At 42.8% G+C, this 25,549-nt stretch overlaps 1 protein-coding gene across 4 annotated transcripts in view; it reads left to right on the forward strand.

Moving 5' to 3' along the window:
* Window positions 1-25,549, forward strand: part of EPCIP (exosomal polycystin 1 interacting protein) — a 242,383-nt gene that overhangs the window by 203,907 nt on the left and 12,927 nt on the right. For 2 of the 4 annotated variants that reach the window (XM_069636331.1, XM_069636329.1), the window contains one exon: window positions 3,579-3,642. The exons of the other annotated variants lie outside the window; for them this stretch is intronic. The gene's annotated coding sequence lies outside the window, so the exon portion shown is untranslated. The remainder of the gene's footprint in view (window positions 1-3,578; window positions 3,643-25,549) is intronic. 4 annotated transcript variants of the gene reach the window in all.

Here is a 25,549-nt window from a genome sequence, read left to right on the forward strand (position 1 = left end):
ACAAAAATATATATACGGCAACAACACACAGCAGACAAAACAGGACGCCTAGGCAGTGTCCTTAACGACGCGTTTCGCGCTTCCCTGAGCGCTTGTTCACGTTAGGAGGACGTGTAGAAAATGAAAGTAGATATTTAGGAGTTAGTCCTTTTTCCATGTTGCCAACAGGCTTAAGGTCATAACCTTGCACGCCACCATGGCGGCCATTTTAGAGTGTAGTGAAACACTGCATGAGTCATAGAGAAAGCATGTTAGACCCAGCAGAAAAATGCAGAGCACATTAAAACCAACATTTGAATATTCGAAATATAAATTGAATAAATATAGAAGGCAGGCAATATAATGAATGGCAGTAACATTTGCTGTACAGGAATAAATAACATAAGCAAGAGATGTAAATTCATACAAAGTCCGCAACTAGTCCGCAGCTGTGGTATAAAATGCAAATAAATTCCTGTAAAGGCTTGAAAGCTAGTCGTGCCAAAAGCTAACAATTATAAATACAAGACTGAATATGTATAAAGTGCAAGTGCAAGTCTTCGCTAGCCATGGCAGTATATAATAAACGACACATAATAAGAACACAGCTCGGACAGACCTGTATGCAGCCTTCAAGATAGAAACATATAGTAAACTACAGTATAAAGTGCGAGTGCATGAAACTGTAAACATATGACTCTAACCAAGTGGCCCAGTCAGTATGGTTCACATAAAGGTATCACAGAGCATAAAAAATGATCTGTGAATACACCCTCAGTAGTAAGACTTATAATAAGCTACAATGTAAAGAGCACATATAATGGATCGTGAACCAGTCACTCAGACAACATGGCCTAATTGGAAAGGTTGTATAGTCATAAAGTGCAGGTGCATTATTCATAGAGAGTTTACTGCTGGATAAAGTGCAAAGGCATAAGGTCATGGACTAATCACTCTAGCAGCATAACCAATTTACAAAAAGGTCAGGTGATCATAAAGTGCAAGTATATGGCACAACATTGGAGCTTAATATGGAAAAGGTACAGGCAACTGTACAGTGGAGGAGCAATATCAACCACTAAACTTTCAAGGTACAGATACAATAATGTACTCGTAAACTTCAGACTTTAAACCCCCTAAACACAAAAGAGAGACTGGGACAAAACAGCCAAAGTTCACCAACTGCATAAAGAAAGTTGGATAACATAAACAATAAAAATAAAATAAGTGAGCGATTCCAGGGCAAATCAATAAAGATTTTTACAAATAAGTAAAAATGAGAAGGAAAGCAAGAAACAGTATACAAATGATGAAAGGCCAAAATCAAATAACATGTGACATGAGAGAAGCATATATTTCCAAACAGCTTGGGATTCAACCCGTGACTTAATACATAAGACTGAGATAGAGACGTGGACAAGTACCATTGGGTAAGCTCCCATACCTCAATACCAAATGTGCCAAGTATCTCTAATATGATAAAGAAAACAGCAAGAGATGAATTTATGAGATTAATGTTTACAATGTTGAGACGTTTTAACTAATGCAATTTTGCATTTTTCTCCATTTTATTATTTTCTTTTCATGTTTCTTCTACCAATCCCTACCACTTCTACCCATTACCCCTCCTTTAATGGCCAAAATTTCTTTTATGTTCATTTTTGAATGGGGTTACACTTTAATTACTGTGTGAAACTATACAAAATGCATATGGGTGTTCATTGATTATCTTGCACATGTTAACGCATGCTAATACTGTATACACCATGCAATGCAAATGGTACTAACATGTTTTTTATGATTATGTTAATTTGCAAAAAAAATAAATTAGCCCTGATTTGAAAAAGACGAGTAAATGTCGAAACACGTGTCATCACACAGGGCACTTGCAAACAAGTACAAATCTGAAAATTAAATGCACTTTGGAAAACTGAGGAAAGGGGTCACGAGTCTTTCCTTCTTTCTCAGAAAAGTGTGGGCCCATGGGCCATTTGATAAAGTAACTGTAAAGTTTCTCTTTTTGATCAAGCGGAGTTGAGGAACCAAGTACTCCGTAGTTACTATTCCATGCGATTAGTAATAAGGAAATTCATACATCACCAAAAAATACAAAAAATATATTAAAAGGGCGCTGAGGTCCCCACAAAGGAATACCCACCAAAAAGAGGTTCCTCACACTTTGCAAGATAACAACATAGTCATAACATCATGGATTTACATCCAGGTCGTAAAACGCATTCATCCACTAATAATTATACAATACTATTCATAAATCCATAAGGTGAAGATTAATAACAATTATAAATCTTTATTTTACAACCAAATTTTAAGCCTTTGACTTAAAAACAAACAACACAACATAGACAGGCACAACAAACAACACCATATAATAAATACAATGATCCCCTAACTACTAAATACAGAAAATAATACACGTGGTTAATAACTTTTAACTGTACAATTAGTTGAAGTCTCCCCAAATTCGTGAATAATAACCCTCTCTTCTTTGTTTTATTAACATAACCTTCTCGTAGTTTGATAAGGTTCGAACACCTAACAGCCATTCATCTACATTTGGCTTTTTCCTCGACTTCCAAACTTTTAGTATTTGTTTTGCCGCCATTACCAAAACCTTATCAATCCAGTTTGCTCTAACTCTGGCCTTATCCCCTCTTTCTCTGTTTGATAACAAAATTGACGAGTAAAACGTGCGCAGAAGACACTCTCCCACCACAATGTCTAATCTATTTAAAACTTCATTCCAAAAGGCAGATACCCAAGAGAATGTCCATAGCATGTGCATTAGGGTGCCCTCACCACAACCACAACCCCAACAAGTATCAGCATCCAAAAGTCCTAACCTAGCTATTCTTGAAGGTATCCGATACAGTCTACGAAGAATCCTCTACCTACCATACCTGAGCCCCAGGTCCATTTTTGTCTGCACCCCTATACGAAGTAGGAACTCCCATTCTTTTCTTGAAATATTTGTGCCAAGATCCTCTATCCAAGCTTGACAAAGTTTTTCCCATGCCACCACTTGTGAACTTTCCATCGCATTAGTTTCATGTATGTTGACACTGCACACAGGAGAGAGCGAATAATCTCACATACCAATGGTCTTTCTCCCATGGTATCACCCAACATTCCCTTCCTTTCTATCAAAAGTGTTTTTAAAACTCCATAACACCCACGTTCCCTACCCGCAATCCCAAAGGATTCTCTTAGCAGATCAAAGGGAATCATGTGATCATTCTCCCATACGTCACGTATTATAAGTATGCCTTTTTTTATCCAACTCTGCCAGCATAACGTTTTATTTGTTATTTGCAGCCCTATATTATGCCACAAAGATGTTTTGTAATGTATCCAGATGTTCTCGCCATTACTTATCATAAAATTTTGCAACGCTTCCCTATTTGTGCACATAGTAGGTAGTTCAACTTAAAAACAATAAGCTTAACCTTTAGTTTAAGAGAAGTGGTCCATTCATGAAAGTAAACATCTATATTTTCCAGATTCACATATATATATATATATATATATATATATATATATATATATATATATATATATTTTTTTTTTTTTTTTCCAAACAGCTTGGGATTCAACCCGTGACTTGATACATAGGACAGAGATAGAGACGTGGACAAGTACCATTGGGTAAGCTCCCATACCTCAATACCAAACGTGCCAAGTATCTCTAATATGATAAAGGAAACAGCAAGAAATTAATTTATGAGATTAATATTTACAATGTTGAGACGTTTTAACTAATGCAATTTTGCATTTTTCTCCATTTTATTATTTTCTTTTCATGTTTCTTCTACCAATCCCTACCACCTCTACCCATTACCCCTCCTTTAATGGCCAAAATTTCTTTTATGTTCATTTTTGAATGGGGTTACACTTTAATTACTGTGTGAAACTATACAAAATGCGTATGGGTGTTCATTGATTATCTTGCACATGTTAACGTGTGCTAAAACTGTATACACCATGAAATGCAAATGGTACCAACATGTTTTTTAAGATTATGTTAATTTGCAAAACAATTAGCCCTGATTTGAAAAAGACGAGTAAACGTCGAAACACGTGTCATCACATAGGGCACTTGCAAGCAGTAGTCGTAGAATTTTGGCTTCAAGTGCCCTATGTGATAACACGTGTTTCGACGTTTACACGTCTTTTTGAAAATTAAATGCATTTTGGAAAACTGAGGAAAGGGGTCACGAGTCTTTTCTTCTTTCTCAGAAAACCGTGGGCGCATGGGCCATTTGATAAAGTAACTGTAAAGTTTCTCTATGTTGTTATCTTGTTCTTTGATTGTTCATTCTAAAATAATAAATAAAATTATTTTTAAAAAAAATAAAATAAAAAGCATCCGTATAAAACTTTGCTATAAAACATCAGTAAAAAACATCAGTATAAATATAAATCAGCAATATAAAAATGCCTGTGTAAGTTCATCTAAGATTTCAATACATAGTAGATAGAACTTAATCCTGTGATACCTAAAAGTAATGTCATTACCCTCCATGAGCTTTTTCCATATGATTGAGTTCTCTTCACAAGTCGTTTCATTGTTATATGTTCTTAAGTGATTCCTTCTTATTTCAGCTAAACTCTCACAATTATTAAAATGTGTTTAATGGATTCAATCTCAGAATCACCACTTAGTCGACATTGACGTTCTGCTCTTGGGATACCAATCTTTCCTCCTTCTATTTCTAAAACTCTGCTAATGTTAAATTTCACTAAAAGATATTGACGAAATAAAAATCTATTTGGAAAGGCAGTTATGTAAATAGGCATTTGCTCATGATCCAACAGATATTGTATAAAAGGATCACTATTAACATTAGTTGCCAATTTCACAATATCAGTTTCACTGCTATATATGCATAGTTTCTCTTTAATCCACTTTATATATGCTGACTGAGTGACTCCAGGTGTCATAATATCAAAGCCAGATGACCATCGTTCATATGCACTTAATACATTACTAAATGTTTTAAGAAGTGTATTATGATCTATCTCAATGTGTGATTTAAATATGTCAACCATTATTGTTCCATTATCAAGGTTGATAAGTTTTTCATAGCACAAGGTGAATTTAAACACACATACTACTTCCATTTTCCTCTGTGACAATTCTAAGCGTAGGTATCCAATGGGCAAACCTTTTGGCATCCTAAATAGTAGTCGTAGAATTTTGGCTTCACATTTTTCTAATTCTACTAATAGTTTTGCTCCTCTTACTTCTACACGGGGTGTCATACATGGCACTATTTTTGCTTGGTACAGTTGAAGTATGGTTTGTAGCAACCAGCCACCCTGTCTGCTGATAAATAGACATGGGGTATGTTCAATCTTCATGCAATTATTTTTATTTTGCTCCCAATGTACTATCCAATCAAGTCTATCATCTATGACAACACCAAGGTATTTATAATATTTGACTATCTCAATTTCTTTATTGTTGATCTTCCAGTTATTCTTTGGGATCGCTTTTTTTTTCACAGGGAATACCATCATTTTGGTTTTATTGACATTCATTCTTAATCCATTCACCATAGTATAATTCTCGAGGGCATCAAGCATGCATTGTAGCCCCTTTGGGGTGTAGCCAAATAAAAGTAAATCATCCGCATAACTAAGCCAACTTGTCTTTAGTGTATCTAATTTTAGCAGACATGCTTCTTCAATAGTAAATGTGCTGGCTAGATCAGATAACTGAAGATTAAAGAGAGTCGCGGCTAGCATGCAGCCCTGATTAACTCCTCTTCTAGTAGGCAATTGCTTGGAAAGTTTGCCTTCCTCATCGAGCCGGATTCTAACACTGGTATCCTGATAAATTAGTATTATCATGTTTAGCAGACCATTTGAGATCTTCATTATTATAAGTTTCTTCCATAATCGATTCCTCAATACAGTAAAGAATGCTGCACTGAAATCAATGTATGCAGCATACACTGAAAGATTACGTCGGTACCATGCATACTCCATTAGTGTCGCAAAGATAAGTAGATTGTGTATATTGGAAATAGTTCCTGATTTCTCTAAAGCCAGTTTGATTCACAGTAACTATTGAGTTCATCTAGCAATATTCTTGCAAATATCTTTCCCAGTATATCAAGTATTGCTAGCATTCGATCGTTTATTGGTTCTTTCGAGCTTCCTTTTTTGTAAATATGCAGTATATGACTCTGTCACCATGTGTCAGGAACAATTCCATGTTGTCCAATAATATTGAATAGTTTGTTCAAGGCTTCAGGCGACTCGTACAGATAATCTGAGCAGACAATTACGTGTACCATCAGGTCCTGCTGGACGTGAATTTTTTATTTGTTTAATAATTCTAATTATGTCACTTACAGACGATTTACAAGTCTATCGCTCATAGGGAATAGTTTCACAATGGTCTACTGGATCAATAGCGCCCAATTTGATCTCAATATGATCACTCCATTTGTTTTCAGGGACACTGTTTACAGGTATATCCTTTTTACAGTACCTCTTATTATTCTCCATATTCCCGTATTATCTCCAGAGCTTGTGCAACTTGCTAGTTTATTCCAGACTTAGATCTCCCATTTTATTCTATGGTTTCTCAACCATTGGCGATATTTAGTTTTTACTACTTCTATATTCTTATTAATTGCGGCCTCTGAGAGAGCGTTATGTTTCACTTGCAGTATTTCTGAAATGTCTGAGCGCAATAGTTTTTTGTCCACTTGAATTCTGTGGTCATAAGAATGCTTATGATCGCGTATGGTATATATTGCCTTTTTTAACTGCTTTTTTTATTTGAGTCTGGAGAAGTCCTGAATAAGTGATGGGCCTTTGGATTCAGTTGTGTTATTACAATGTTCAATTAAATGGTGCAGTTCTAATTCAGCTACCATTCTAGCTTTTTCGAGGTTTACAGGATTCCATATGATTTGATTACCGTTATTATTAATATATATATATATATAAATTAACGTGTATACCACCCACACAGGAACCAACAATCTTATTCTAAAAACTTCCAAAAAAAGAGACAACCTTGGAAATACTCGTACCAACCTCCGCAACGCAACTAGCCCTACGCTTAAAGGTGCCTTACCTAACGCGAGATCGCTGGTGGCCCATGCCACTGATATAGCCGATTTAAACAACACAGCAGACTTTGACTTCTTAGCTGTAACAAAAACATGATTACACGAGGCTGCAGGACCCTTCCTCCTACTGGCCATACCTGACAGCTACACCATTGTAAGAGCTGATAGACCCACATCGAAAGGGGGTGGCATTGCCATCATTGTGAAGTCAAGCTTAGGGCTCGGAGCAACCACCTCGCCTCTCATTAAGTCCTGCGAATTACTTAGTTAAACTCGCTACAACCAAGACAAGCAATTTAACTATCCACCTAATTTACAGATCACCTGGCCTTATGGGGACCTTCAAAGAAGACATTATGTCCTTACTTTCGAACAACACTAAACTTACGTCACAAATTTTGCTATTAGATGATTTCAACTTGGAATACTTAGACCCCAAGGATCATCAAGTTAAGGTACTATCTGACTCCATAGCTGAATTAGGTTTCACTCAAAGAATTAACCAACCTACCCATGTGAAGGGCTGAATGCTAGATTTGGTTGTAGACTTCAACTCCGGGACCTCTATCTCATCTATTCAACCCTTATCCTGGACTGACCACTACCTTATCACCTTCACTACGCAGACCAAATGATCAGACACCAAAACCCAACAACTAGCTCCACCTACCCTCACGAGGAGCAAACAGAACATAACCACAGACAAGCTTCTGCCCCTTCTCTTACCTACCTTAAACGCTACATCAGATTCATCTGACCCAGAAGAGTTGGTTGAATTGTACAACTCCACATTGACCCAAGCCCTAGATACTATTGTGTAACTAAAAATGCGCAAAGGCAAACCAAAAGCACATCTTAACACATGGTTTACCCCTCAGTTAAAAGCTATGCATGCAGAAAAAGGAAAACTAGAAGCCCTATGGAGAAACCTACCCTCTAAAGAAAATAAACTTAACTTGTGTGAAATATCTAGCAAATATAAAGATGAAATCATATGGACCAAAAAAGATAAGTACAATGACAGGATTAATAAAGCCAGTTCCTGCACTAAGAGAACCGGAATCTCCGATAACCCCTGAAGATCCTTGTACCAAGGACAAAGCATGGTGTACAGACATACAAAATGCTTTGTCTAATAAAATTGTTACTCTTCAAAATAAAATTGCAGCCAAAAGACTTACTATCTTCAACTTAGACTCACATCTGGAACCTGAAAAACCCATCACAGACCTTCCCCCTAAGTTCAAATTCTAAAAGGTCGCCACTATAGAGGTAGAAAAAATAATCGCATCACTCAAACCTTCAAGATGCCAAGGCGATACTTGCCCTGCATAAATAATTAAAGAAGCTGCCAGAGATATGGCCCCATTTATTACCAAACTAATAAATTCTTCTTTTCGCACTTGCAGTGTCCCCACTAATCTCAAGGACGCCTGGGTCCTCCCTCTTTTGAAAAAAGTCTCTCTTGAATCAACTATCCCAACTAATTACAGGCCCATTACAACGGTCCCTTTCCTCCTCAACATTTTAGACAAAACAGCTCACTTCCAGATCCAGCAATACCTTGAGACTAACAATCTCTTATGCTTAAGCCAATCGGGCTTTAGACCACTCCATAGCACTGAGATGGTACTAATCGACTTAAAAATGCAAATTGATTCACTCGAGGACAAAAGGCAATGCGCTTTGCTCCTCCTGTTAGACCTCTCGGCTTCCTTTGATCTGGTGGACCAAAAAATTCTCGGCAATCACTTGTTCTCAGCAGCCAATTTTTCTCCAAGAAGCCTCAGACTGGATTCAATCCTTTCTCAACAACATATCAATGAGGGTGTTTTCCGTGTCAGCAGCCGCTGACACCACCCCAATTACATGCAGAGTCCCTCAGGGCTCCTGCATGTCCCACACCATGTACAATATATTCACCAAACCTTTATTTGACAAATTGATCAATCTGGGTTCTGGGTATCATTTATACCAACTATGCAGATTATACCCAGATACTCCTACCTCTATCTGGAAACTATGACCATTGCCAATAGCCTCTTCATCGTTAATACCCTCAGCATTCATTTCACTGGTGTGCCTCATATTAACTTCTTTGTTGCTCACAGTCATTTTGTTATAACTAGTTATTGTCTCTCTAGTTTCAGTTGTGGGTTGAGATAGAGTCCCTTTGGGAGACGTTCTTTGAGGAGTTGATGTTGTTCTAATTTTATTCGGTCTTATGTATGTAGTATTGCAACTATATCCAGCTCTAAATAGTGCATCTTTGTAATTAAGTACATGATCTAATGTTACCTCACTTTTAAACCATATATTGGTGGTTGCTATATCTGTATTTACTTCTTGATCTACTATTTCAATATCATTAGTAGTAATACTACAAAGTGGTACAATTGTGTGAAATATCTGTAGAATTATTCTACGATTCAAAGGTGGATCAATACTGACAGACGAAAGAGGTTGTATTTGCATTGCTTTTATTTTCTCAATTATTTCGACTTCTGGATCATTGATGTTTCTATTAATCAGTCTACTTACTTTTCGCTTTGCTACAGTATGGATATCTTTCTCAGTAGTATTAGTTTGGGATCCCGAGCTAACCATTTCCCTTCTTTCGCCTATAGCTTCTTTTAGTTTTTTCTATATAATTTTTATTATTTTCTAAGTACGGAACATCTGTGGAATCACTGTCAGTTAAGAAGAGACAATCTACATCTTCAAGAGCATGCTATGTAATAGTATCATTCTCTTTATTTGTCTTCATTCTAGTTGTTTTACAAGGTTTGGTATTACCCAAATGACTACTGATTTGTGTTTTTTCTATATTATCTGTTCCTTCTTCACTTTTTTTATCGAGCATGTAATTATGAATATCCTGTGGCTGTTTATTGTTTTTAGATTTTGTTAATCAATTGTTTGTTTATCAATGTAGATTACTGGATGCATTGTTGACGCAGACTTCGTGTTATTAGTTTTTCTATTCTATTAACTTTCTCTTTTATCCTATGTTGTTCATTCTTATCTGTCTTCTGTCTGCTTATTATTCAGGTCTATTTCTATCTTCTCTAGACTTTCACAATTTTCATTAATGACACGCATTTTTTGTTAAGATGGTTTTGTTTATTCATACATTATGACTTCTGAAATTTTGTGTTGCTTTTTTGGGGTTTTTCTTATTCACATATAGTTTTTTTACTTTTCACAGTTGGCTCAAGGATTGGTTGCTTAATTTCTTTTGTACTTCTCACTGAGTCAGCAAATATTCTTTCACTAGATTGGTTGCTACTAACATTTATTTTTTCTTGTATTGGTATTTTCAATTTCAGTATTCGTACTCTGTTCCTTAAACATTTTAGTCTACTTCTATTAATACTTTTTATGTAGAAGCAGTGATTGTCCTGCTTTTTTGATACATTCACATCTTTCGATTATTGAGGTAATTAGGTTCTCAAACAGTTTGAACATGGCTGTCGAAGTAGTACTTGTAGTGTTCATGTTGTTGTCATTAAGATCTTGAGAAATGTCAGGTAGATTCACTAATGTCTTTATATCTGAGTTTGTATCTATATTCTTTTCTGGTCCCTCTGTTAGTATAGCAAAAACAAAGAGGTGATGGCTGGAAGGTTTAGAATTAATCTTAACCACTGGCAATGCTCTGGGCAACCCTCCAGACCACCGTTCTTCGCCTGCCAAGCCATTACAGAAGGGAAAGACCATATGCAAATCAGGCTTGGCCCCACCCCAAAAGGGGCAGTCCAGCCCGAACTGCTAGGCCACATCCCTTCTGCACGAGACCACAAGCATCCCCAAACATGTTTCGCCCTTGTTGGGGCTCATCAGTGAGGAGTAGCTTGGGTCTCTAGGCCCAGCAGGCACGGGACCCACGTCTGGGCATACCCGTCCCACTCGGGGTGACATAGCAAAAACAAAGAGGTGATGGCTGGAAGGTTTAGAATTAATCTTAACCACTGGCAATGCTCTGGGCAACCCTCCAGACCACCGTTCTTCGCCTGCCAAGCCATTACAGAAGGGAAAGACCATATGCAAATCAGGCTTGGCCCCACCCCAAAAGGGGCAGTCCAGCCCGAACTGCTAGGCCACATCCCTTCTGCACGAGACCACAAGCATCCCCAAACATGTTTCGCCCTTGTTGGGGCTCATCAGTGAGGAGTAGCTTGGGTCTCTAGGCCCAGCAGGCACGGGACCCACGTCTGGGCATACCCGTCCCACTCGGGGTGACATAGCAAAAACAAAGAGGTGATGGCTGGAAGGTTTAGAATTAATCTTAACCACTGGCAATGCTCTGGGCAACCCTCCAGACCACCGTTCTTCGCCTGCCAAGCCATTACAGAAGGGAAAGACCATATGCAAATCAGGCTTGGCCCCACCCCAAAAGGGGCAGTCCAGCCCGAACTGCTAGGCCACATCCCTTCTGCACGAGACCACAAGCATCCCCAAACATGTTTCGCCCTTGTTGGGGCTCATCAGTGAGGAGTAGCTTGAGTCTCTAGGCCCAGCAGGCACGGGACCCACGTCTGGGCATACCCGTCCCACTCGGGGTGACATAGCAAAAACAAAGAGGTGATGGCTGGAAGGTTTAGAATTAATCTTAACCACTGGCAATGCTCTGGGCAACCCTCCAGACCACCGTTCTTCGCCTGCCAAGCCATTACAGAAGGGAAAGACCATATGCAAATCAGGCTTGGCCCCACCCCAAAAGGGGCAGTCCAGCCCGAACTGCTAGGCCACATCCCTTCTGCACGAGACCACAAGCATCCCCAAACATGTTTCGCCCTTGTTGGGGCTCATCAGTGAGGAGTAGCTTGGGTCTCTAGGCCCAGCAGGCACGGGACCCACGTCTGGGCATACCCGTCCCACTCGGGGTGACATAGCAAAAACAAAGAGGTGATGGCTGGAAGGTTTAGAATTAATCTTAACCACTGTCTTAACCACTGGCAATGCTCTGGAGGGTTGCCCAGAGCCTTGCCAGTGGTTAAGATTAATTCTAAACCTTCCAGCCATCACCTCTTTGTTTTTGCTATGTCACCCCGAGTGGGACGGGTATGCCCAGACGTGGGTCCCGTGCCTGCTGGGCCTAGAGACCCAAGCTACTCCTCACTGATGAGCCCCAACAAGGGCGAAACATGTTTGGGGATGCTTGTGGTCTCGTGCAGAAGGGATGTGGCCTAGCAGTTCGGGCTGGACTGCCCCTTTTGGGGTGGGGCCAAGCCTGATTTGCATATGGTCTTTCCCTTCTGTAATGGCTTGGCAGGCGAAGAACGGTGGTCTGGAGGGTTGCCCAGAGCCTTGCCAGTGGTTAAGATTAATTCTAAACCTTCCAGCCATCACCTCTTTGTTTTTGCTATGTCACCCCGAGTGGGACGGGTATGCCCAGACGTGGGTCCCGTGCCTGCTGGGCCTAGAGACCCAAGCTACTCCTCACTGATGAGCCCCAACAAGGGCGAAACATGTTTGGGGATGCTTGTGGTCTCGTGCAGAAGGGATGTGGCCTAGCAGTTCGGGCTGGACTGCCCCTTTTGGGGTGGGGCCAAGCCTGATTTGCATATGGTCTTTCCCTTCTGTAATGGCTTGGCAGGCGAAGAACGGTGGTCTGGAGGGTTGCCCAGAGCCTTGCCAGTGGTTAAGATTAATTCTAAACCTTCCAGCCATCACCTCTTTGTTTTTTCCCTCTGTTAGTATGTCTTCTGTTATATTTGTCATATTTGTCAAATCTTTTTTTTCCTGTACTTATGTGACTATGGTATCGGCTAGAGTGCCTACCAATTCATTTGGTTCACGCTCGTGCACATCCATATTTCTGGGTTTGTTTATTTTCTCGTAGTCTCCGGTTACTACGTTTTCAGTATTTACAACACTTACTGTATTATCAACATCTATGATGTTTTCTATTATCCCTATTGTGTCATTAATACTTATATGTTGGCTATTTTTGTTGGTGACCTTATTATTGTTTTCTTTATCATTTTCATTTTGGTCTTCCATAGTGTGAATAGGTTCTTCTATATTTATATTGTTCACTATTGGACATATTACATTTTCAATTAGCTCACGTCCTATGAATTTTAAGGAAACATTAAAATCAGCTAAAATCTCACTGGTAGCAATCACATTATCGACAGTGCTAATGCCTTCTAATAGGGGATAGTATTTAGTCATTTTTGGGGTTTTCGTTTTGTTCTGCAGGGCCATTATAAACTTGGGTGTGCATATTTTTCCCTGTCTTAATGAGTATACACAGCTACTCCCAGCACTGAAAATATATGGCACAGTAACTGCAGAAGTTTCTACATTCATTGCATTAGTTGCACTGTGTACGATATAATAGTATTTTTACTAGTACTTTCAATGTTCACAATATTCACAATAGTGTCAATAGTGTTCCTCCCACTCACACCATCCCGCTCCCCCGTACCCTGTCCTCTCTATCCCTCACCGGCCCCCACGTTCACACTGTCTAGTAACATTTGCATCGTGATCACTGGTGCTAAGTGCTGCTAAGTGAGGAAGCAAACTTGTTGTTACTAATACCTTGCCAGCACCTTGCCAAAACTGCGTGCTATCTCATTTCCCATGCTTGTCTATTATACTTGCTATACTTGTAACTGATAACTTGTAATCTTATGGTCCCACAATCGTACAATTTTACAGTTTAAGAGTCTTACGGTGCACAGTTCGCAAATTGTTGTTCCTTACGTCCACTGAGGTTTGTACGCTCGCATACTGGTGCATTTGGTTTGTGTATACGTTGGACCAGGATCAAGGTCTAGGAGCGGCGACAAACTGCTGACAAGATCACTGTTTTTTTTCTTCAATCTCTTTTGATCACGGACAACACAGGTTATAGTTAAATTATTCTGGTGGCGAGAAGGGGGTAAGGGGGAGTCGGAGGCACACTAAAGAAACAGCAAAGTCGCAGCCGCACTAACAACTAGCAATTAACAACTAGCATCTAGCAGCAAACAGCTAACAGCCCTCACGGAGTACTCCCTGGATGTGCATGCGCAGATGTGCGTTGCCTACTCCTTAAGTACTGTTTACGGGTGAGAAGTGGGCGGGGCATCCAATGCATTCTGTTTTTTCTAAGCCAATAAAATGGCCAATATCAGTGATCTATGGTAGTAGTAAGTAATAGGCAGTATATTCTTTAGTTTCAAATTGCCACTAAATATAGTTATACACAGTTATAATATTACGCCATCTGGTTAAGTGTTCAGAAGTCCAGTTCAGCAGCACAGTAAAATGAGGAAAAGTCCACAGCGTCCCACAGCTAACAGCACTCACGGAACACTCCTGTGATGAGCGCGCGCTGATGCACAGGGGCAAATCCTTAAGTACTGATTTCGGGTGAGAAGTGGCAGGGCATCCAATGCGTTCTGTTTTTTCTGGTTAAGTGCTCAAAAGTCCAGTTCAGCATCACAGTAAAATGAGAAAATAAAGTCCACAGCGTCCAACAGCTAACAGCACTCACGGATCTAATTAATTGATCTTGCATCAACAAATTAGATAAACTATTCTTAAGTTGTATAGGTTCATCCAATTTAGGTAAAGGGTTCCCAAACTCCTCTATTGCATGAATAATCACATCAAGTGAAGATCTATTGAGAATGTGTTACCATCTTTTAACAAAAACTAGGTTACCCTTTCCTTGCACATTGTTGGTTCTAAAGAAATCCTTAATTCTCTAAGCATGTGTTGAGCATTTTGGTGTTGTGCTAATATAGAATCATGCAGCTTTTGTTTACGCTCCCATTTCATGAGTCTTTCTAATTGTTTAATTACATCTTCAGGCTACATAAATCCATTTCTGTTACCATATTTAAATTCATAATATGTGCGGCTTCCACTTCTGAAAACCAACAGGCCGATTCATGTAATTCCTCACAAAAGTGTCGCACGCGGCTGGCGCACAGCGTGCCCGTGCGAATGTCTGCGCCAGCCGCGTGTGATAAAATCAATTTCCGCGCACAGCGTATTCATGGATTCTCGCCTCGAAAAGCGGACGTGGCGCAGAGTGGTGCAGCGACCCTGCAGCAGCGCCAGTTACGCCCCCAAGAACGCCCTCGCGCAAGGAAAAGCCATCAAGATCGCAAAACCATCGCAAAGGGCTGCGCCAACCCTGTACCAGTTTATCAGACTGGCAAACAGCAAACGCAAAGCGGGGAACGAGTATTACGGGTGTCGGGAACACGCGTGCGCGAGAAGTTTCACACGCGATCTGGCCTGGGGGAGCGTGTGCGTGTATTCCAGGGATGCGGGAGAAGTATTACACGCGAATGGCCTGGGTGCGTGTATTTCAGGGGTGCACGAGAAGTTCCACACGCGATTGGCCTGGGCGAGTGTATTTCAGAGGTGCGCGAGAAGTTCCACACGCGATCTGGTTTGGGGGAGCGTGTGCGTGTATATCAGAGGTGAGCGAGAAGTTTCACACGCGATTGGCCTGGGCGCGTGTTTTTCAGAGGTGCGCGAGAATTTTCACACGCGATTTCAGCAGGGTACGTGTATTTCAGGGGTGCCGGGGAGTCCTACATGTGATTTGGCAGTGTGGGTCCTCCCAGGTGTCCCCTGTACATGCTCCACGGCCCCTGCAGGCAGCCCACACTACAGGGGACTACCCTGCATCCCTGGTCATGTCCCGCAGGCAGCCCACCCAACATGGGCATGCCCCCCAGCAAAGGCACATGTCTCCTTACACTACTGATCATCAACTCATGTCCCCTTGGACCCCCACCCCGCAGCATTGCGGGGCACCTGCCAGCAGGCCCCCACTCATGTCCCCCTGCACCCCCAGCATTGCGGGGCACCTGCCAGCAGGCCCCCACACCTGTCCCCCAGCCAACATGTCATCACAATCTAGATCCCTGGCCCTTATGGTCAGCCTCCAAATGCAAAACACCCACTCGAGTGTTGCATCCACCCACTTACAATTGGCAATGACATGATAGAACCCCAATAGCAAGTTTGTAAATGAACACATGGCCCTCACATACACCCAATGGGTGTCAGTGAATCTCAAAACCCATATCATGATATGCATGATACCAATGAGATGATACTACACATTGAAGTTTGATGAAAAAAATGTATTAAAAACAGCATAAATGGAATTAAAAATAAACAAATGACATTGGGAATCAAAAACCAAAAGCAGCATGTCCGTAAAATAAAGAAAAACGACAAATCATAATCCAAAGGGAAGGTGTCCAAAGTCACAGTTCAAGAAAGTAAATCCAAGGTAAAAACAAAACCGAAAACCATTGCTCCATGGGTAAATCCAAAAAATAATTAAAAAATCCAACAGTCAACAATATACAGATAAACAAACCAGGGTCCATGATCCCAACTGAAGAAATGAAACCTACATAAAAATACTACCTAATAAAATAAAACTATATACAAAAATGTGGCCCATTGTCCAAAAGGTCCAAAATAAATAAAAAAGCAAAGGAAACCTAACACTAACTACATAACTATTTACAAGGGCAGAGGGCTAGTCTGACGGCTCACTGGTTGTTGTCATGGGCCAAGGCATCATCGAACTCCTGTACAATGGCTTGGAGGCGGGCATGTTCCCTGGCCCGAGGTCCCGCAGGGATAATGCAGTGTCCAGCTCCAACTCCCTGCGAAGACCCTTGAGGCACTCAGCCCGCCTCAGCGCCCTCCGCATGGAGTTCTCAGCCATGACCATTGTGAGCCGTTCCTCCTCTGCCCGCTGCCGCTCCGCACCTATCTGCTGGCCCAACCACTCCCACACGGAAGCCACTCCCATTCCAGGGTTCTCCTGCCCTCCGGCCGATGCCTGCAACCCTGATGTTGATGGCCCCGAGCCATGATGCCTCCCACGTCGAGCCTGCCGCTGCCTCCGACGCAACTGCCTGTGCCAGCACAACGGCATCCAGGCTGATGGAAACCACCAACGCCGTCGTGCACGTGCCCTGCCCGATGATGCCGTCACATCCTCCATCTGCTGGGGTCCAGTTGCTGGAGTGTCCACCCCTGCTGGACCTCCGACTCCCGACTGTGGCAGGGATGGGATCCCCACCGAGGTGGCTGCATTGGTCGGGGCAGGTCCACAGGGGGCCCTGGTGGCATCTGGGCCGGAAGACGGCATGGAGTACGACTGGCGCATAGCCTCCACAGAGGAGGAGAGGGTCGCCAGAGTGCCCGACACATGTACGAGACCCCCGACCATGACCGCTCCCAACTGGGCCACGTTGGCACGGTGCTCTTCGTGATGACGTGCGTGCTCCCCCCGGGAAGCACGCACCTCATCACGAATGACAGCCGTGCGCAACGCGACACCAATCGGGACCTTCTCCATACGGCCAGGGGTCCCCTCGTCCGCAGGTGGAGGGGAGTCAGATGACATGGACATCCCCCCTACCTGCGGACGGGCCTGGGATGGGGCATCCCTGCTGGTGCATGGTGGTGCAGTCACAGTGTCAGGGACAGTGACATGCACAGGCACCTCCATGGCAACCTGTGCTGCCTCCTGCCCCTACCCCTGGACTGCACCACTTGCACCAGCAGGGATGCCCCCACCAGGCCCCATGTGCGGCTCAGTAGCGGCCTCCTCCTCCTCTGTGGAAACCACCAACCTGGATGGCTCCACACCGTCTTCCGCCGTTGCAAGCCCCTGTGGGGGCTCACCCACCCCTTCCGCTGCAGCCGTGGGGGCATCCCCGCCGCTTAGCTCCACAGCGCCGTCTCCGCCCTCTTCTTCACTTTGCGCTGTGTAGAGGGAGACATAGAACACAAGCATCAGGGTACTGTACAATGGTCCCCTAGACAGGAAGCAATAGCAGATGAGTGGCACTGTCAAAGATCACTTCCATCATGTCCCTCCACAACACATGGGTCAGTGGAGGCCAAACACATGCAGTAACAGGCCTGGCGCATGCTATGGACATAAGCAAACCTGTCCAAGGGACTCTTGAAGCATACAATGTTGTTTTTGGACTCACATGCATCATGGGTCATGCCTATCAAATGCATACACTTCAACGTACTTTCATCCATCTGGACTCGTACACCCCAGACACAGTGGATGCAAGGATAACTAAGCTGCATCAGTGAATCTGAACATTGTCACAGACATGTGTCATGCATCCATGGCATCCACAAGTCACAGACACGCAGGTCAGAAACACAGACATGGACACCATACATGTACATGGCATCAGCACCCATCCCTCACCCACACCCATGTCCAGGAACAGAGACTGGCATGCTCTCATGTATCCATTCCGCATAGGGCTCCCCATGTTACATTTAAACACATACACCAACCGTGTGCTTCACACATTACTGGTCTCACATGCATGACCATGATGTCCCTGCACACACACACGCGTACATCGCCTATGTCACACATACAGGCAAGTATCAGACAACCAGCACGCTGCAACATGCCCTGTCTCACACAGTAATGCTTGGCCACTTACCGCTCGACTCCAGACGGGTCTGCCTCTCAAGGATCTGGGCATGGAGCGCTGGGCGTACGCGTTCCAGGACCCTCAGCTGGATGGTACTCATGCTGCCCCGGCCCCCCTCCACGAGGCTGCTCGGGGCTCTGGGGGGCAGTAATTCAGCCTTTTGGGCAGGAGCATGGTCTTCCGTGTGCTTACGCGTGGCCAGCTTGATACGGAGTGATTTGGCACGTGAAAATTCTGCACGTCAGCGTGTGAATCGAGGAAAGGCCCTTAGCGCGTAAGCGCGTCAGCACGCATACGTGAATCCATTGGACCAAAGGCCCTTAGCGCGTATGCGTGTCTGTGACGTATCGCGCACGGGCGTTGCTTTTCGTGGGGTGGGGTGCGGTGCGTGTGTCTTGCAGGCGTTGGGGTTCACACGCTATTACTTCACAGCGGGTGGGTGTTGGCTATGCGTTCTTCTACACGCAAGGCACACGGTGAGTGGTACCCTGCTCCCCCAGGCCCGATCGCGTGTGAAAACACCCGCGAGCCCCTGAAATACACGTACCCCACTCCCCCAGGCCTGATCGCGTGTAAAAACACCCGCGAGCCCCTGAAATACACGTACCCCGCTCCCCCAGGCCTGATCGCGTGTGAAAACACCCGCGAGCCCTTGAAATACACGCGCCCAGGCCAATCGCATGTGGAACTTCTCGTGCACCTCTTAAATACACGCACACGCTCCCCCAGGCCCGATCGCGTGTGAAACTTCTCGCGCACCTCTGAAATACACGCATACTCTCCCCCAGGCCCGATCGCGTGTGAAACTTCTCGCGCACCTCTGAAATACACGCACACGCTCCTCCAGGCCCGATCGCGTGTGAAACTTCTCGCGCACCTCTGTAATACACGCACACGCTCCCCCAGGCCCGATCGCCGGTGTGCCTTCTCGCGCGTGTAGGACTTTGGCGCACATTTTTTTCCTGCGCAGAGACGCTACCGCCTGCTTTCGTGTGGCGGACATGTATGGGCCTGTGCGCGTCTTTGGCCATGCGCTGTTTTTCCCTATTCGATTCCATGAATACGTGTTGTAGGCGAGCGTGTGGGCGTTCTGCGCACTTGCCTCCTGTACTTCCCCCGTCATGCCCACATTTTCACGAGTTGTTCCCCATTCTGCGTGTGACGCACCGTGTTACGCCTACTTTTATTATGTGCGCCGCGCTATGTGCGAATTCGCTGTGGCCTTATCGCACAGCGTTCGATGACCTGTGCGCCAGCGTGCGCTGCGCACTTTTTCAGCGCACATCCCACATTTTGAGCGTGCACGGACTTCCATGAATTGATGTGCGATGTCTTCTGTGCGATAATCGCACTTGCACTGCGATTTTCACTATTTCACTGCGAATCGCACGTTTACGCACGCCTGCGCCGTTTTTTCGGCGCACATTAATTCCATGAATCGGCCTGTAAATGTTTCTGCACGATTATTTGTCAAAGTGTCAATCTTTGAAAAAGGCATTTCTTTAAGTCCCTTGAATAGAGTGAGGAAAACAATATTTTTTTCAAAATAGGGAGAACAATCAAGGTCAAATATTTACAGAAAGATATATTCAGCTTTAGAAAATTTCAGATGCGCTAGTATTAGACATGCAGGAGAATAGGGTCACTAAACTTTATAAAACATTAATATAGTCTCTCACTATATCAGGAGACTCCACAGTGCACTCCATAAGGGTATTAATACTTTCCACAAATTACAGACGTTCATTAAATAATCAAAAAATGTATATATGTAGCCACAATAATTATAGTCAACAAAATTCCAGTTGTTCATCAACAATGTTCACAGTTTGCAGCTGTAGGGCAGGCATTTTTCCTCACACCGCCCTGGTGTAACTGTGTTTTAGACTCTAGTCTTTAAGAATTTGTGATAACCTGAACCGTTTTTTTCCAGCTAAACTACAAACAAGGGCTATATTCCCTCCACAGTGTTACAGAGCGGTAAAAACAGAAGTAGGATTTGGATTAACAGTGACTAGAATGATTACTTGTAACACTGAATCAAAATAACACATAACTCAACACTGTTGAATGCTGTTCCTCATACAGTAGAAACTTTGTAAATTCTTTTCCCTGAGTAAACATATGAATGTTGGTACTGCTAGCATATGTGGTAATATATTTTGTTTGCTGGTTGTCTGCAAGGTCCACAACACCTCAGCTAGATGCACAAGCCTCACAGATAATTGTCTCTAAGTGCCTGAATAATGTGTCTTGGTACTTTACACATTAAACTAACATTTGTCAACTATGGAGGGATGAAAGGCTGATCCAAAAAGGACTCACAAATGTTTCCAGCAGCTCATTGCTAAACCCACTGCAATCTTGGCCTTTTCTGCACAGGGCATCTATCACAAATCCTAGCATTGGCCCTGAATATATTGTATCAAGTTAATTCTTCACCCCCATAAGCTACTAATGACTATTGTCCCTTGCTCGTGTCTCATCTATGAGGCTAGCCATGGGGACAATGAGATCAATAACTGGAGCTCAGGATAATGGATTAGATAATGGCTTCTCACCAGTAACAGAGAAAGTAATGAAAAATTTGCCTGAGCAACCAACTGGGGGGTTTCAAAAGCATTCTCCGCCAATACATTTAAAAAAAAAACATTTCTGAAAAAATGGTTTGAAAACCCCCCAAACATTTTTCAGTCCGTTCTGTAGACGAGCCCAATAAACACTGCAATAGATGCCAAGTCAAAAGCAATACACTGCATCATTTCGAAAAACAGTGCCTTTAAATCATTCAGTGAAACATTAGAGTTTCCGGATTTGGAGCAGTCAGCAACTAGTCCTGTTAACAATCATCCAAAACATCTGCCCCTTTTTGGGGTGTGGCCAGGCATCATTTGCATATGGTATTTTCTTTAATGGAACGATAAAGGATTTTCTGGGGCTTGCCCAGAGCTTTTAGATTAATTTAAAATCTTGTAGCCATCACTATTGTGAGAAACCCGAAGGTGTCTCACCCGCTGTTCCCTACGGATCTCTCCCTCATGTGGCCAAGGCATGGACATCGCCTTTGGATCCAGACACTGGGGGTGGACCGGTGCATGAGAATCAACTGGGTGAGGGGTCCTCGGGGAGTGGGAGTGCGACACCGGATGGTGAGACACGGTATCCCTCTCTTCCTTGTAACCCCTTTACCCCATCTTTCCCATTGCTATAATTAGAAACGCACCCCCACCCTCTTTTCCTGTATAAACACTTTCTCATGGACAGCCCGCTCTGGGAGAGAACAGGCTCACACCTGAGCTGCGTACATGACCTGTCCCAACACTATGGTCAGGCGAGGTCAGGCAATTATCAGCAATCCCTCACACCTGATTTCCATTATACTTCCCCACACGGATAAAAGGCGAAGCACAAGAGCACACTATGAGCGAGGCAAAACACGTGAAGGTACAGCAGTTTTAAGTTGGCAGTTGAAAGAGAGGATAAAGATGGCCAGGCACGAGAGGTTCATGAGAAGGGCAACACACTTGACCTTGTTGACAGGAAGCTGTTACTCTCAAGAAACCCTCAAGGCAGAAAACGTAAGACCAGGACACTAGGCTAAAGAATCCTGCATTGTGTGTCAGAAATATCAAGGGTCCTCCCGTGTAACTGACCAAGGCGGGAAGAAACAGCAGATGTCGTGGTATCGTCCCTGGCTCCAAGAACAAAGAAGCGAGTTGGGGAGGCTGGTCTGTGTTGAAGTCATGGTTGCACGCAGCAACATTGTGAAGTGAGCGCTGAAAGGAACATTGTTAAATGCGTGTGATGAAAGACGCAAGTGAAGCTTAACTGCTTGTGAATATTTGAACATTAGAAGAAAAGAAATGATAGCGCTGACAGAGTGGTCCGGCACTGTGAATGTGCTCAATCGAAGGTCTCTGTACAGTATCTGGATGAAAGGAAATGAAAGCAGAAAAGCAATGTGAAGTGTTAATTGTATGAAGTGAATCGAAGTGGTCCTGTGACGGTTAAAGCAAAACCCATCGCACATTCCAAAGTCTTCGATTCTGATATCGAAAGGTGTTCTGAGCCTGGAGTAGGGGGATCGATCCATGGTTCGAGCCTGAAGTAGGGAGACCAATCTTGAACTTGTGAAAGTTAAACCTTGACAAAGGAAAGGAACTTTTGGTGTTTTGTTAGCTGCATCAGGCCCTGTGCATTGAGAGACTGTCATTGCGAGAGAGACTTTGGCGGAAGTCCCTGATGCATATTTGTTGAACTGTTACCTCGGGACCAAGAAGCTAGCGTGTGTGCAAAGCCCGCACATGCTGCCTTGTCCTGTGCTGAAAACATGGGGAAGGGAAGCAAATGTTCAACTATCCTGACATATTATTTCTTGAACACTTTTCTTTTGCGTACATTGTTTTCCCACACCATTTTGTATTTAGAAGTAAGGATTGGCAATAGGTTTATTAGTATAGGCTCTTTTATTTTGACAGACTCCACTAGGACTGTTATAATTATTTGATGGTCGTAGCATGCTCCCATCCTTAGATTTAGCTTTAGATAGGCGTTTTACCAACCCATTGAAGTTCGATAAAGACCCTTGACCTGTGATCACTTGTGCCTGTCTTCACTGTCTGATACCATGCCTTCCTTACACTTTCCAGAGTTGCATTTTTTGCACCCATAGTGCGATCGGTATGCCCCCGTAGGGGACCCAATATTGCCATGTCTAGCGACTAAATCTATACCTCACTGATGAGGCCTAGTGAGGCTGAAACATGTCTGAGGTTGCTTTGGTCTCGTGTGGACAGTATGTGACCTAGCAGTTTGGATTCGGCTTCCCTTTTTGGAGTGGGACCAAGCATGGCTTGTATATGGTTTTTGCCCTTGTGTAATGGATTGGCAGGCTGAAAAAATGATGGTCTGGAGATTTGCCCTGAGGCTTGACAGTAGTTTTAGATTCATTCAGAACCTTCCAGCCATCACTCTTCAGTGTTGCTCAAGCCTTGTTTAAAAAAAAGTGTTGCTTTGTTTAACATTATATTTAGGTTTCTTAGCGAATTTAGTTGCACAGACATCCACAGTTCTTTCTAGGTCCTGGTGTGGTTCTTGCTGGAGCTTGTCCAAAGAGTTCCGTGTTCCAAGGTGTGGGACGGCAAGCGTAAAGGTATCACTGAACCTACCTTTGGATATTCTTTGTAGTGGTTTACACGACTTTTCCTCATTTGGTTATTAGGCCAGTGAAGAGGTAAGAGGCAGCAGTAGTGAGTAGTTGGTGGTCTGATCACAATAGTTGGGCCTTTTGGTCTACTATTTTCATCTCACATCTCTACTGTTAAACATATTTATTTGATCTTACATTTAATATTTGTATATTTACTATAATTGCTTTGAAATGGAATGGGGACAGACAATTCACTTAGACACGAATGGAAAGGAGCAATGGGGCTTTTGGTAACTTGTGAAGAAGGACTGATAGCTAGTGTTATAAGGAGCGGAAACTTTTTTTGCAGATGTTGAAATTAAAGCATATCAATTGCACCATGTTTTCTTGAAAAAGAACTGCCAAGTATGTACCATAATGAACTCTCAATTGCAAATACACCTAGACAGGGCAGCAGAGGGGGGTCCCACAAGGCTGCCTGATCCAAAGAAGTAAGATTCCATTGTTCACTAGTCTTAAATAGCACACGTCAGGATATTTTATGGGGTGCTGCTGAGGCTCTAAACCCATTGTCTTTCTGTTTTGACAAGTACATTCTGCCTTGATCAATTCATCATGTATTGCTTGTCTGCCTTCACTGTGGTATACATAGTTTGTGTGTTCCTTACGGTACAACTCTGTAGCATTCATTCCTTCCTGTGGGAATTATGTTGATCATGTGCAATAGGCAATGGTGAAATGCATATTGATAAATTGAGGGCCACAATGGTTCAGGAGTTAGCTCAGTGTGTGAAGCATCCATTGCAGAGATATGTGTTCATATGCAAAATTAGAATATCACATTCCAGCAGGGCTGGCTGAGCCTTTCCTATGTCTGAAGTTTATAAAACTGCCTGCATATGTACTTGGTTTTGCAGAACAACATCTGCTGTTATCAGCAATGTACCTGCACCAGATAGGGAATGCTATAAAAACTAGCATATCATCTATATGGTGAAGGTATAGAAATTGATTTGTTCAGATGGGGTGTTGTAAAACCTAGGCAATCGCCTCCAACGATGGCATACACTTTTAGTCCAAGAGGTGAATAAGTATCCAAATTCAAGACTATGGAACGAAAGCCTTCATGCTTGTATCCTGGATTTGCCAGCAGACGATACAGCGATCTTGGTCAAATTATCTAATATATCTTGCATTACTTTGCTGTCTTCTGTAAGGTTTGCCTTCTTGCATGCTGCTGGGATCGTTTAGGCCATTAATTGATCTTTTTTCTTATGTAGTTCATTTGGGTGGAAGGGTTGGTAGACGGAAGAGAGCAGACCAGATATTGCAGGCCTTGAGCAAGCATATTTTAAAGTCTGCTTGTTTGACACAAAAAAACGGTTTGCTTTTTGGTAAAAGTCAAAGGTTTTTATGCACGTTTATAAATGAAAATATCACATTGTTTTGAAAGTATTTAAAGCTTTAAAATACCAAAGACAAACCCTGATTAAATGTGTTAAATCCCATTGATTGGTATGCTGGTACTTATATACTTCCCTTGATGATGAAGAGAATGAAGCTAAAACCATTCCCATTTTGCATAACACCTTTCTATAATATTTAGTTAAAAAATTGTCATGTTTGGTAATGTGATTTGTGTACTTTCCAAGTCCGTTTTTATAAAATGAGATTGTTTTAGTTCATGGTAATAACTGGATAAGTAAGTGTTCAAATGCAGAAATTGCAGAGTTGGCACGAATCCTTCACCCCTTCAGCCCTTAACCAATGTGTGATCCTGGACATCTCATTTAATCTTATATTGCCTTCTCATGGTGTGATCTTCATAAAAGACTTATTCATGGTTTCACTGGCTATAG

This window comes from Ambystoma mexicanum, chromosome 7p (genome assembly GCF_040938575.1).
Source record: "Ambystoma mexicanum isolate Mex_15411 chromosome 7p, UKY_AmexF1_1, whole genome shotgun sequence".
NCBI classification, from domain to species: Eukaryota; Metazoa; Chordata; class Amphibia; order Caudata; family Ambystomatidae; genus Ambystoma; species Ambystoma mexicanum.